This window comes from Larimichthys crocea, chromosome XIII (genome assembly GCF_000972845.2).
Source record: "Larimichthys crocea isolate SSNF chromosome XIII, L_crocea_2.0, whole genome shotgun sequence".
In the NCBI taxonomy this organism is placed as follows: Eukaryota; Metazoa; Chordata; class Actinopteri; family Sciaenidae; genus Larimichthys; species Larimichthys crocea.
This window is the reverse complement of record NC_040023.1, coordinates 33,375,150-33,389,470: the sequence shown is the minus strand read 5'-3', so window position 1 is coordinate 33,389,470 and position 14,321 is coordinate 33,375,150.

Below are 14,321 nucleotides of genomic sequence, written 5' to 3'. Positions count from 1 at the left end.
GTCAATCAATGCCGTGAATCAATCACTGATTTTAAACCTAGTGGGGGGTTTCCCGCGCTCACGCTGGGATGCATGCCCAAATGTTGATACAGGCCTGCTTGGTGCATGACAGAAAGTAAACAAACACCATGACCCAGGGAGAGAAAGAACACACATGGTCTTTGACCTTTAGGTTCAAGGTGTGTCACTCGGGGTGTGTGTGTATACGTGTGTGTGTGTGAGTGTCAAATTAGGGTAAATATAGCTTCTCGTAGCTCTCAGTGTTCGGTCACACACAGACCAAAGTACAGGCTTGTGCACACACACACACACACACACAAAAACACACTACCCCCACGGTAACCTTGTGCCCCTTACACCCAATCTCCCCTCCTCCAACTACCTCCCCCAATCCCCCTCAATCCCCACCCTCCATTCTGACCGCCACCCCGCCTTCTATGCATGTGTGTGTGTGTGTGTGTGTGTGTGTGTGTGTGTGTGTATGAAGAGTAGCCGATTGACTTATGCCTTCATTTCAGAGCTGTCACTCCTGGCCAAACACCATGACCCCTCAACCTCCATTTTGGAGGCACACATTTTTTTCCCCTTCGCCATATGAATATAAAAAACACATGTGGCCCAAAGGTGTGTGTGTGTGTGTGTGTGTGCATTGGTGTGTGTGTGTGTGTGTGTATGTGCATGTTTATGTGTACAGGTAAATCAAACTGACATAGCTCCTTTGAATGGCAGGAGCTGAATTACTTTTGCACTTCAATTTTGCACACCTGCCATTTATGGCAAACACTGGGCTCAGCATAAACCATAAAAGCAAAATACGTTGCTTCAAGATACAAACGAGAGCCAGTAAATATCAGAACCAGGTGCAGCAATTACAGCTTATGTCTTTGTGGGTAAATTACTTTGCATACAAATATGTCTAATTATTTTAGGTCATATTAGGACGCTAATATGTGGCGGTTTAGTGCTATTTTTCTAACAGCAGTGAACAGAATCAACTGTTTTTTAAAGGTATCATTTGCATTGAAACCACAATGGCTCTACTAATTTAATCATTTATTATTTTTGATCTTGGAACTCTGACGTAATCAGCAGCTCATTCGCAGTTTCTCTCCATGTTTCTCTCCACTTTCTATTTGTGGACACGTATTCTCGGGTGTTATCATCGCAAGATGACCTTGTCCAGAACTTGTCCACTGTAAAATATGGAGAACGGCAAGAATTTATCTTATATGTTCACTGAAAATCTCAGCAGTTTAAATTAATTTGTTCTTTAAAAAAAACAAAATCTGGATTTTTTTATTTTTATGTAAAAAAAAACTGGTATTAAGTTCCAAAGTTCAAGAAAAAGGTCCCAAAATGCTCTCTATAAAAAGTACTACAATACATCAAAGACAACAAGTAAACTCAAAGCACAAAGTGTACGCTACCGATCATTTTACAGGCGTAGGTGTCCTATTTGTTTCTAAATGGGTGACTCGTTTTGACATCCATATTTCACCCCCCTGACACTGACTTCTTCACCAAACCAAGTGAGAGTCAATTAGGTTGCAGAGTAAGGGCTCTGATGCACACACATTTACACATGCAGGACAAAAACAATGCATCCATCTGAACCCGTCTGTAGGTAGGCAACCATACCAATCAGGTCCCAGCCAGAGGTCGAGATGACAAACACAATAAGGCAGCAGATTCATCACCCCGTGTGCTCTGACAGTAATTGTCCTGGGTCCATGTCACAGTCCGCCTGTTAAAAATACAAGGGATGCTCCTTTGACAGAGATGACATCGGCGCCAGTCACATGCATTTAAGCCAGACACCTCCTCTATTTGTTATGACACACTTTCAATTTAGCAAAAGGGCCCCACTGAAGATGAACAGTGCCCTTTGTGGGAGGAGAAAAGCCTGTGAAAGCAGGTCACCGTGTGTGTAATTTAGAGTTGGGCAGAGGAGGCGAGGCGTGTGGAGGGATTTTGTTTAATAAAAAGGCGTGTTTTGTCTTGTTGCTAAATGTGAAATGTTGGTCGGTACAAGGGCGAGCTAGACGTCCGTCTCTGGGGGATACGGCAGCCCAGATCGATAGGTGGGATGTCAGATTGAATTGAGGTCACTCTTTGTCTCCCCCAAAGAGGTCCCACTCACTAGCTCACCATCAAAATGTAGCAGGGCATTAAGTGAAAGGGAGGGAGTGCAAGGAGGGGGAGGAGGCTGGACAGTTGTACCGGTGACCCTTGTCTTGTCTGGGCTTCGTGGATTTCTGTCCTGCAACATGTTCATTCTCGGTTGTCCTCAGAGAAGGTGTACACTTGACACTGATGCAGTCTGCTCTCCCTGAAGGATCAATAACCCGATGAGATGTGATAGGGCTGTTGTTGTTTAATTCTATCTAAATGTTAAACAGACTGACTATGGAGTCAAAAAAATAAAAAAAACATACATCTGTCGGAGCGAATATGGCGTGTGGGGAGTGAGATGACTTCATCAGTCTGAGTCTTTAACGATCAGTCGATTAATCAATCACGTGCCTAGACGGAAACCACATTAATTAAATTTCTTTGATTGTTTTAGTCATTTATCAAGTAAAGGAACAAGCATTAAAATGTCCTAAAGAAAACACTCACTCCAATATTTATTACAATACTGATTCAATCTGCACTTTAGCACCTTTCAGCTCATTGTTTTGGTTTTAAGTCCCGCAACTGCTTGCACTCTCTCGGCCGTTGCTGGCAGACGTTTTAAACGAAATGACAGACACAGTTACTGCGTAGCCGGTGAACACAGTGCCGCTTTTAGCAAGCTATGAAGCCAGAATTTTTTTTAATCAAGTGGCTACTGTGTGAATTCAGTTTTATTTATGAAGCAACAAATCATACCAGAAGTTATCTCAGGACACTTTTCATATAGAGTAGGTCTACACACCGTACTCTTTATCATATTATTTATTGATGTAACTTACATGGACCCAACAATAAATGCTAACATGTCCATCATTTCCTCTTTATGAGGTGGTAATTACGTTTATAGCTTGTTCTTCTGTCCACAAATGGACTGTTCTTCTTTCTTTTGCTTCTAAATAACTGCCTAGGAATCCTTCTTAAGCTTTCCATTGGCTCATATATAACCCATAATATTTTATGTAGCATGAAAATCTCAACTACAAGTGTAGGCTTTGCAGATGTTTTATGAGGACAAGAAAAAACCAAAGTTCATTTTGAGTTTCATTAATTTCCCTTTTGTTTTGTTTTTTCTCTGTTTGATTTATATCTGAATGCATGACAAAGGAGCCAGGCCTGAAACTCTTCACAAAGCACGCCCTCTTGACACTTGATATATAGAGCAATGCATCTCCAAAGCTAATATTATAATGAATTGGATCTGTGTCTACGTGTGTGGCCCAACAGTGGACTGTTTTTGAAGATGTCCCAAAAGCAATACCACCATCTCCAGAATCAACAGACCCCCATTTAGCATTCCCAGATCCCCTGAAATGAAACGTTCATTTTTCCATAACTATCATCTCCGGCAAAGCATTGCGAGGGAATTGGATCTGTCCCTGCACAACCCCTCTCCACTCACATCTCATCAAGCGTGGGTTGGAGTCACCCCTCTCCCACGGAAATTGCTCTGAACGGCAGGAAAATGTACATCATTGAGGTGCAGACCAAAAATGGCATTGGCCTCCTTCGCATACAGACACAACCCCCCACTAGCATTCGTCTTATAAATCCTTAAATAGGGCCCCAACTCCAATGTATGGCAACACCATCAATATTGATGTGGGAGAAAGTTCTTCCAAAGCCGCCTCAGTCACAGAACATTAATATTGATAGTGTTGTGCACCAGCCCGGACACTCGGTGTGACTCTAAAATGGTAATGGCATCTGGACTGGGGGTTAGAGGCCAATATCATTGCTGAATATGGACATGGCTGTTTAGCTGCAAGCAGGACAGCGGGCCATGCCAATCATCGTGTCCTCTTCGTCAACATGACCAACCTAAGAAGGGCATGTCTGGGGTCATTGAAGAACTTTGACTCTCACTTCATTTGATTGTATTCTTCTAATGAACTTTTCTCCAGACAGGTCCAGGGAGATTAAAGATGGTTTTCAAAGAATCATTTTAAAGTCATTTCATCCAGCCATGGCTCCAGGGGTTTGGTAGTGTCTGTCTGTCATCGTTCAGTGGGATTTAGTACATTTCAAAGCACTATGATTGTGACTCTTGTTGGGTGGCATTCATCTTCTTTGTTTGGGATCTTTGAAATCTCAGAGCACTGGATGAGAAAATGTTTGTTACAGCACACACGGAACGCAGAATAATCATTTGTTGTTTTTATTGAAGACTTACAGAAGCCCCAAGCAATCTTACTTTCTTTTATTTCATTAGTTCTCTTGAGCCCTTGAGTTCTTTATGTCAAATGTGGCTCTCCTGAGATAACGGGATAATTTTCTTGAGATCTCAAAGTAATAAAACTTTGTTTTCCCCAGATAATGCCATAATTAATTTGAGATCTCAAGGAAATAAAAGGATAGTCTAGTATATTAAGTCATCGTGACTGCAGCGTCCTTCTGCTTCCCCTGACATTGCTACACTAAATGATGTTTCCTGCAGTTCTCAAATCTCAAATTAATTATGGGATTTTGAAATAATGACATAAATAACTTGATATCTCGTTATCACGAGAAAACGGTGGAAATAAAATGTGTGAATGCATGACTGAGGGGCTTCCGTAAAGAATAAATGTTACTAAACGTATAAACTGTGTATAAAAATAACAACAGAAGATGTTTCCAAGTCATTGGGTCCTTGTACTTGGTGATGTTGGTTGCATTATGGGAGGTGTAGGATCCAGTCTTTGAAGCTTGGGATATCTTCTGTTGCTTCATTTGTTTTTTACCATTCAAAATCAGGTTTATTACAAAATAAGAAGATTTTTTTTCTTAATCCATCTGTTGTGAACTTTATTGAAGTGTAGTACTAAATCTCTTGAGTGCCCCTTTAAGAACATATGATGCCAAATGGCCTAATTTAGTCACTCTTTGCATGATTCTTACCAGCTTGATATAATTGACTAAACAACTGTGACACTTGTGCTTCACTTGCATCAGACTTTGATGCATTCACCTGCAAGGCTAGGACAGTACATGTAGCTGTAGCTGTTTTATTAAGAGTCACCGTCAGCCCTAATGATATCATGGCTCTGTCGTCGTGGTGTCCTCTGCTTGTGCAAACATATTACACTGAAGCTGTTTTCTGGGTCAGTAAGTTAAATATTTCAGATGGTTTATTTTTAGAGCCGTCTGTTTCCACTTTGTGAATGCTCTGCACGATGTGTGTGCGTGTGTGTGTATATGTGTGCGTGTGTGTGTGTTACTGCATCTCTCTCACTATCTGCAATAACTGCAGGCTGCATTTGACCCACTAAGTCATCTTCACATGGCCCCCTGGGGTTTATCAATTGAGTGTTGTGTGCAGAAGGAGGCCATCATAATTGGTTGCCAACCGACTGTTGTTAACACGTCCAACAATAAACGGGATATGTGGTTGGCTGTTATGATGTTAAAAGTATTTTATTCTTGGCTGCAGTGTCGGTATCCACCCGCAGTTTATCGGTGTGCTACTTTCCAAAAAGCTCAGTTTTAGCTGCTTTTGTTTACCAATCAATAAGCCATTAAAACTCTTAAACACACACACACACACAGTTCCTTAGGGAGCCATCTATGCATCAAACACACATTAATTACCAATCTTTTACAAGGCTGTTTACACCTAGTCAATTTAATGTGAATATATTCGCCCTGCACCACAGTTTCTATTGTGCTTAAAGCAACGGGAAAGCTAAATCATATTAGATCACTTGTACATGGCATTGAACTGTCAGGGTGCAAAGAGGGCACTGTAATTGCTGCAGAGATGAGTGGTCATTGAACTGTGAAAAGCAGACAAGTTTTCCACAGATTATGAGAAGCAGAATGATTGGAAACTGCCCAGGGGCAAAGGTCCCATGATAGTTTTTGACCTCACCACATATGTGGAATCAATGCAGGGCTCTGTTGTTGACCTTAGCCGTTCTCTGCAACACATACCGCTGTTCTGTTTCCTAAAGACATCACTCATACACTCATCTCTGCTTATTCCTCTCTTCTCTCTCCCTCATTTTTATCTCTCCCTGACTTTCTTCGTGCTTTCCTAGCTTTGATCTACCTCAGTGGAAAAGTTTGTGTCTAAGGAAAGCTTCCTGGCGAATGAATCCAAGACGATGATCAATATCTCACCACAGCACACAGTTTTGTTTCTGTTTTCATCCATGCGGTATGTTATCGGTGATTTAGTCCAGGCAAAAGGAGAACAGTATTTTATTTATTTTGTTAGACTTCCTTAGTGTGCTGAGGCTGACGGCTATTTAAGATTGTTCTCTCATTTCTTTCTCATTTTCTTTGTTGCTGTTGAAAGTCTTCACCAGAAAGACAACAGCACTGATTTTTCTATTCAAGAAGCTTAGACCTACCAATGTTTACCGTCTCTTAAGGTAGTATGAATGTGATCAATTGGTACTTTAAACAAATGACAATATATTTAAAGTACTAAAATGTACTGAATAAGTTATTTAAATCTAAATAAAAGTTAATTCTAACAGAAATATTTAATTAATTCAGATTATTTCAGAAGAAAACATGTCCCACATTCACAGATGAACTTAAATCAGATTGACTTTAATAATTTAAGTTATTACATGCATTTTATGTTTCGATATTTAAATCTATTCTACGTAAATCTTTTATATGTTACTTTGTTTCTATAAATATATTGCTTTCAGTCTACTTAGTACCTCCTTGTTGACCTGATTTATATAAACAACACAGGGGAATCTTGACGTTAGTGCAGCTCGTCACTGAACTTTTTGAAATTTGAGTGTCAGAAAAACAAAAAAGTTAAAACAAGTCGTGTATCTAGCGAGGACTAGAGTGGATATTAGTAGGAATGTTTTGTTAAATGACTCATCTTTAATCTTTTTTTACTTTTTCCAAGAGTAGCAAAGAAAAAATGACTTTTCTTGTCACTTATCAGCCTGTGCACTCAGTCAAAGTTTCACTGAAGCAAAACCATCTGGACTCTGTTGCTCCGAAGTAGACAAACATGAAACAAGAAGACAAAACACAGAGAATTAAGATATCTAATATTAAAAACACTGTTTCTGACTAATCTCTGTTCTGGCACTCGGGGTCCGGTAGCCGTTCCAGACGATGCCATAGGGCTTCATTGTGCGTCTGCCAAGCTGTGACAGGGCCCTGTCCAACTTCTCACCTGCAGCATTGTCCGCCCGGGGAGCTCGGTGCAGAGTAATTGGGAGCCGAGATTCCAGGACAAGTTTCTTTTTGTCCGTTTTGTGAGAATCACTGACCCGGACGTGTGAGGTCGCAGCTGTGGTAATTGGTGCTGGGTGATGCAGCTGTGTGTGTGTATGTGTGTGTGCATGCGTGTGTGTGTTTGTGTACAGTACAATCTGTGAACAATTTTTTTCTGAATTGCACAAGTTGATTATGGGACAGTGTTAGCAATGTGGGCACTGTTGCTGCAGGCTAGTGTTTCTGATGAAGTGTTTTCAGTGTGAGCGGATGACAGTGTGTGTCCTCTTCTTCCTTTGAGCTACGAAAGGCATGAGCTCCACAAACTGAGCTCCTTTGTTGAACATTGCACCAATAAAAGGAATTTGTTCCACTTAAAAAAAGTTGCCACACACTTTATCTCTTTAGAAATGGCAAAAAAAAACCAAGTATTCAGACTGTGAAAAATTCCACTCTCAGGTAAAGGGAAGATCAAAACTCAGCTTGGCTCTCTCCCAAACTGCTTCCTCTCCACCTGCACTTCACTACTGAGTGTCTCCCTGCATGAAGTCACACTTGCAGCGGTGAAGGACACTCCGGATTAAGGTTAAGGGTATAAATAAACTGGTAAACTGTGGGACACACTCACAACTCTTTCCAATAAGCAGGGAATAGAAGCCTGTGGATCCTGACGCTTTGCTCATTCAGCTCTTCCTCTGCAGAAGTGTAAGGTCACACACCACGAAACAACGAGCTCATTCATTTATTCATTCATTCAACTATAATTGAAATATTATTGAGGGCACGCTTATATTGAAAGCTTGCAATCATGGCTATAAGTTGACCTGTATAGTAGGTATAAGTGCACTAAGTTTAATGAATGTCTGTGCAAAATCTAACTAATTCAATGCATTTTCTTCTTCAAAGAACATTTGCAAATACAATTTTCTAAAAATATTTTTAATTATGCATTATTTACATCCATGTTTGCTTACATGCTGTCTTCTTCTCTGCCAGTTTTGTAGGTACAGGCAGTGGAATAGAGTAAAACCAACAGAAAGATGCAAGAATACAGCTCCATAGCACTACTAGTGGTCAAAAAAACGTCACAAGGTACCTTTAACTAAATTTCTAACACCTCGGTGGTGCTTGAAATTTAATACTCGGATACAATAGACACAGTGAGTAGCCGTTCTCTTTGGCACAGATAATATGGTTCATTATAACGCCCAGAATTCATATCCAATAGAAAACAGTGCTCTTTTAAAAGAGCTGCTACCTCATTTTTTCACAGCTGAATCTGAAAGCAATCAGAAATAATACTCTGATCATATAAGACCACCTTAATACATCAAAAACATGATTACACATGATTATAGAAAAAAAACAGACACCAAATTATAGAATCAAGTTGAACAAACAAAATGATACACGTGCAATGAACACCAAGAATGACTAAGAAAACTTCTTGGACCTGGAGACAGTGACCTCCGTTTGGCCCTAGAGGTGAAACCTCATCCCAGGTCATGATAGGTGGTGCTGACACTGGCCTCCCCCCAACTGACCACCTGTCAGTCTACACCCGGCCTGGGAGTCCACTATCTGGTCTCCATGGCAGTTGTTTCCACTGTCGCGGCCCTGGGACGCCACCAGCTGTCATGACCTCAGGGAACACTGCCTGTAACACTTTTTTTTTTTTTTCCAATTCTGTTTTTCGCTTTAATGGAAGAGCCACTAATATAAAAGGGGTAAGGCATCGGCCTGGGAGGATTTATAAGTTTAAAACCTGTAACATTTTGCTCTAGCACTCTAACGGTTCAGCATGATCTGTCCGAAATCCTTCATCGTGAGATAGAGACATGATTTCCCAGACGTAGACTAATCCTCTTTACCTTATGGACCTGACTTTAACAAGGGATATTGACATGGGTTTGACCCACGTCTGCGCCAATTTACTTGGACCTGTCAGCTAAGTTCAGACTCAGGTCAATGCCATCAGCAGTAAATCTGGCTCCACTGAAAAGTCAAAAAGAAATGAGTTATCATTATTATTATGGAGATATCCTGCACCAGAACACCTCTGAATGTAAGATTTAATTATCGTTTGCAATACTTTTTAGCAGATGTGTCATTTGTTTTATGCAATTAACTGCTTACCAGTTAACTCTTGCAGTCATTTTCACTGGCTGCCCTGTTTCCCCTTAGACTTAATACAGATTTTGGTTTATGATACTCACTTAGACTCTCTCAATCTTAAACTTAGATGTACATGTTGTATTTATTTTATTTTACTACCTTCATTTTTAGTTTATAGACTATAATGTTTTGTTATTTGTTTGGTTTAAAGGTCCAGTGTGTCAGATTTAGGGGGCTCTAACATAATGCATAACTATGTTTTCATCAGTATATCATTGTTTCTACAGTAGCCCAGAACAGACAAACTAAAAGCTGGCTCTAGATAGGGCCGTTTGCATTTTTAACATGTCTTGTCGCCACCGTAGTTTCTCATGTTAGGAAGGAGAGAGTTAAATGAGAGGATTGCAACTACACCGTTAGATGCCGCTAAATTCTACGTACAGCTCCTTTAAATGTTTATTTAAAAACCTTGCAAATGGGACGATGCAAAATTTAAAATGAGAGAATAATAGTGCAGATTTTCTGCAAAGCATGGCTCCATGTTTATCCCAATTCACTGAAAAGCAAAAAAAACAAGGTTAAACTAAAGAGACAGGAAGAAAAGGGAAATTTTCTATCCTCTTTGTTGTCCAAGGAAGCAAAGTCCCTGAGCTATTTTCTCCAGTGAAAGAGATGAAGCAGTCAGATAATCAATCATTATTACATCACATGTGGTCAAAGATGAGTCATAACAAAAGTGTTTCTGCTTCAAAGGATGAGAGGTCAAACAGAAAACAAACTGGAGTCGGTTCTTCAGAGCAAAATGTTACTTTCCAGTCAGTGATCTTTAACTGAAACTCCGTGTTGCACTAAGTCATGTTTTTAGTACTGTGTAAATATAAAGTATACTTGAAAATACTTCAAATGTGTATTAGAGCCGCTTGGTGTTTGATGTAGGATGGTAGAAACTGGAGTTTGGGATAACTGCAAGATGTCAGAGGGGTCGTGGGATAATTTACCAGAAAAAAAAAGTCTGCAAGACAAAAACTGATTTTAGTAGACGCCCATTCTCTTTAGCCCTCTAAAAATACAATAAAGAATAAAATCACACTGTGAAATGGTCACATGGTGTAAAGAGAGATCACAAGTACAAATTGCTTAATTTCGAGATGCCACAAGCCAAAAAGGGCAGGGGGAAAAAAAACTGATCTTAATGCAACACACAGGATATTACTCAGGACTGGGGAAAAAGCAGACAGCATCTTATAAAAGTTTTGAGTCTGATAGCTCATGAAACAAAAAGCTTTAAGTCTGTGAAGTTATTTCTAAGATTTTCACATTTAAAGTCCAGGACTGATGACACAAACAGAGGGTTGCAACATGTTAATGCTTTTTATACAAACTTTAAAGAACATATACACTTCATAGTATTAGTATATATATATATATATATATAGATTTGTATTATGGAAGTGGGACACAGTGTCAGTCTATGAACAACACAGGGTCTCCGAGTCATTCCCCCAGGGACAGCTCTGTGACCTTTTCAAATACAATGTGTGTGGTAGCACAAGTAACACAACTTGTTCTGGCAGAACTCTGTGATGCCCTCCAGGCTGGACACCAGCATGTGGTCCATGTGTGACACACACACACACACACACACACACACACACATAAACACACACACAGACACAGTGTCCACGTGATCTCTGGCTGACACACCCTGTGACCTTACAGAACAGCGGGAATGCAGAGTTATGAAACAACAAGGGATCAATCAGAAATCCTCTTTTCGTCGTAGACGGCTGTCTTAATAACCACGAGCACGTGAATGAAATGCAAATATACTTATGTTTATCATTTTATGTAATGGATTTAACACTGTCAGCCTCTGGGGGTAATCAAAGGGTGTGATACAGGACTGCACCACATAATCGATAATCCCTATAATTATCTTAGAAACATTGTTTACAAACATATACTAAAGCGATTTCTCCTCACTTTGAGGACACAGCTACATAAATCCTGAAAGGACTGGCCCGTTTTTCATTAAACTTGGAGATCCGAATCACTGATCACTTTTTGGTGTGAAAATAAACTAAATTCATACACGTGTGAATCCATCCTCATTAAAGCAAATGACGTATTGTAACTACAACAAACTATATTCAGCATGTATGCGGGTACAAGAAATAAGTAATCAGGGATGTGATGATCTAGAATTATGTATTTTATGACCTGTATGAAGTCTGTTGTAATTAAAGTAATTAGTGTGCAGATTTGCATATTATAGAAGCTTTGACTATAGGATGAGCTCTCTTTAATCAAATTTGGGGCAACTTATACCGCACTGAAATTTACTTTTTGTCCTTATGTGAAGTATTTTTTTTTAAATATCACTTTGTTCAGTTTTAATTGACTTTATTTTGCTTTTGTTTTTAAAATTTCTAATATATTTTCTCCCTTCCCTGGCAGATTGATTCACAGATTTTATCACCATTAAAATTTCTTTGAAATACCATGTTACAAAACAATCCGTACCATATTTTATTAGGAACCATCTAAAGGTTAATGTCTATTGTGGTGCCCTAATGATATAATTTGTACATGAGTAGGTTAGTAAATTGGTTAGATATAGACTTACATGCTGTCTGTAGTCTGTGATTGAGAAAAGCCGCCTTGTGTTTACATCAGTGTTGCTACAGTAACCAAATCTCTCTATTCTTGACAGAAGAGCTTCAAAGAGCTTAAAACTCGACACATGGTTTCTTTGAGCTTGGTTTAACCATTAATCAGCTGATGCGATTTGTCAGCTGAGAAATGTGATGTACAGTAGACTGCCCTGCATTCAAGAAGCTCCAGATTTAAACCGTCATGAAAGATGTCCGGGTGTTTTTCTTGGTAGATCCCAAGTCAAAAATCAATACAGCGTAGATTTAGTGAAGCATAATTAAGCGGTCTGTGGCTCACATTGGCACACGGCTGTCGACACATCACTGAAGTATTACAATGGCTGTCATGTTTCATCTGTACCTTCGATTATGTTCTACATTTGATGTACGTCACGTGAGCATTTTACTTCTACTTCTATTTGTGAGGGACACTTGAGGGAGTGAGGGAGTGTGGCCTTTACTGAAGAGATATTATGATATTATTATTATTATTTATTTTATTTTTTTGGCCTTTTTATGCCTTTAATGATAGGACAAGATAGACAGGAAGCAGAGAGAGGGGGAGTGACACGCAGTAAATTAGCCGTCCGATGCGGGATTCGAACCAGGGCCAGCTGCAGCAAGGACTACAGCCTCCACACATGGGGCGGCCGCTTAGCCCACTACACCACCGACCGCCCCTATGATATTATTTTGAATGCATGCTTACAGATATAGCACAGCGATTGCCCTCTTTGCATCACTTATCTGGAACAAACTCACAGTTAACTTGAGGTCTGTTCCAAGAGTTTAATCTGCTTTATTTTGCTCCTTTAAGCCCTTTTTTACGTTTTCTTTCACCATGTGTTTCTTTTATATTTTGCCTTTTTTTTCTATTTCAAGCAAAGCACTTTGAGTTGCCTTATTGTTGAGCGTTACTACCTGAATAAACACGCCTTCCTTCTGCACTTTGAGCTTTAACTCAACCAAGGACATTTTTTGTGCCTCCAGAGAAACTCTGCCTCTGTGAAATGTTTGTATAACTAAGATGCCAATCTGCCCCTCAACAACTACCGTCAAAGATGCCCTTGACCCCCAGCTGCTCGGCTGGAGCCACTCAGCACCTCGCAGTTGTAGGCTACGGTTGTACCGAGCAGCTCCCTGGAGTGAATGTGTTTGAACATACAACTGCCGAGGTACGGCGATGCTGAAAAATGAGCATGCGTGCTCAGAAAGCTGCTCACGGCATAAAGGTTAAAAGAATTCTTTAACACTGACATCCGACTTACCGTTTTCCTTTTAAGGTCCATTTGTAGAAATGCAGACTTCCACTCGTGGCACTTTTCTTCCTCGCATTGTACCTGCGGGATATGAATAAGTCATTTGAGGAAAGTCTTTGTTTCGCCAACCGGCTGAATGTAAAAGTCAGGTCACTAGGGGAGGGTGAGAAGACGTTTAATGTGTTTCCGTTACTGTGAAATGTTTTCATGCTTAGTGTGTGAAGTCTGTCAAACAAAAGGAGGAGAGCATGAACCACGCGCTGACTTACAGGAATTAAATTTTCATACATTTAAGGGGAGTTAATTTTTGGAATTAAATTATTGATGTTAACAGATGATTTATCCTTTAATGCATTTCTACTGCGCTGTATATTCCCAGGCAGTACAGTAAGTGCAAATATACAACTTCCATCTGAATATAAAATATAAACTGCCCAGTCATTTGTCTTTTTCATGAGTCTGAGCATCATTTGTAGCTGTGTTCAATCAGATTTGGGATCACCATGCTTCTATAAGAATAAACAGGTGAAACCAGTTAAGGATTGGACGGACAGTTCGGGTCTGGCAAGTGTAACCGCTTTTGTTGTGGTGCGTTGAAATTTTAAAGCCTGACGAGGTTGGAGCGGTCTGTTTTTCTTACTTCACACCCTGCAGCTACATCTTCTACTGCTGCTTTAAACTGAGCAATACAACCTCTATTACCAGCTTTTAATGCAGGAACAAAAACAGTAATGTCTTTTTATTTTTGCTCTAACATCAGCCATCATCGCCGCCCCACCGCCTGCCCGCCCGCCTCCCTGTTCTCCTCTCAGTCTGTCTGTCAGCTGAGCACAAGACAGGACCAGGATCATTATGTGTTGTGGTGACCGGTCCGTGACCCCACAGTGCATTCTCCTGTGCCCTCCTGGGTGTGCCACAGTGGGGGTAGTTAAAGCGCTACCACAACCTC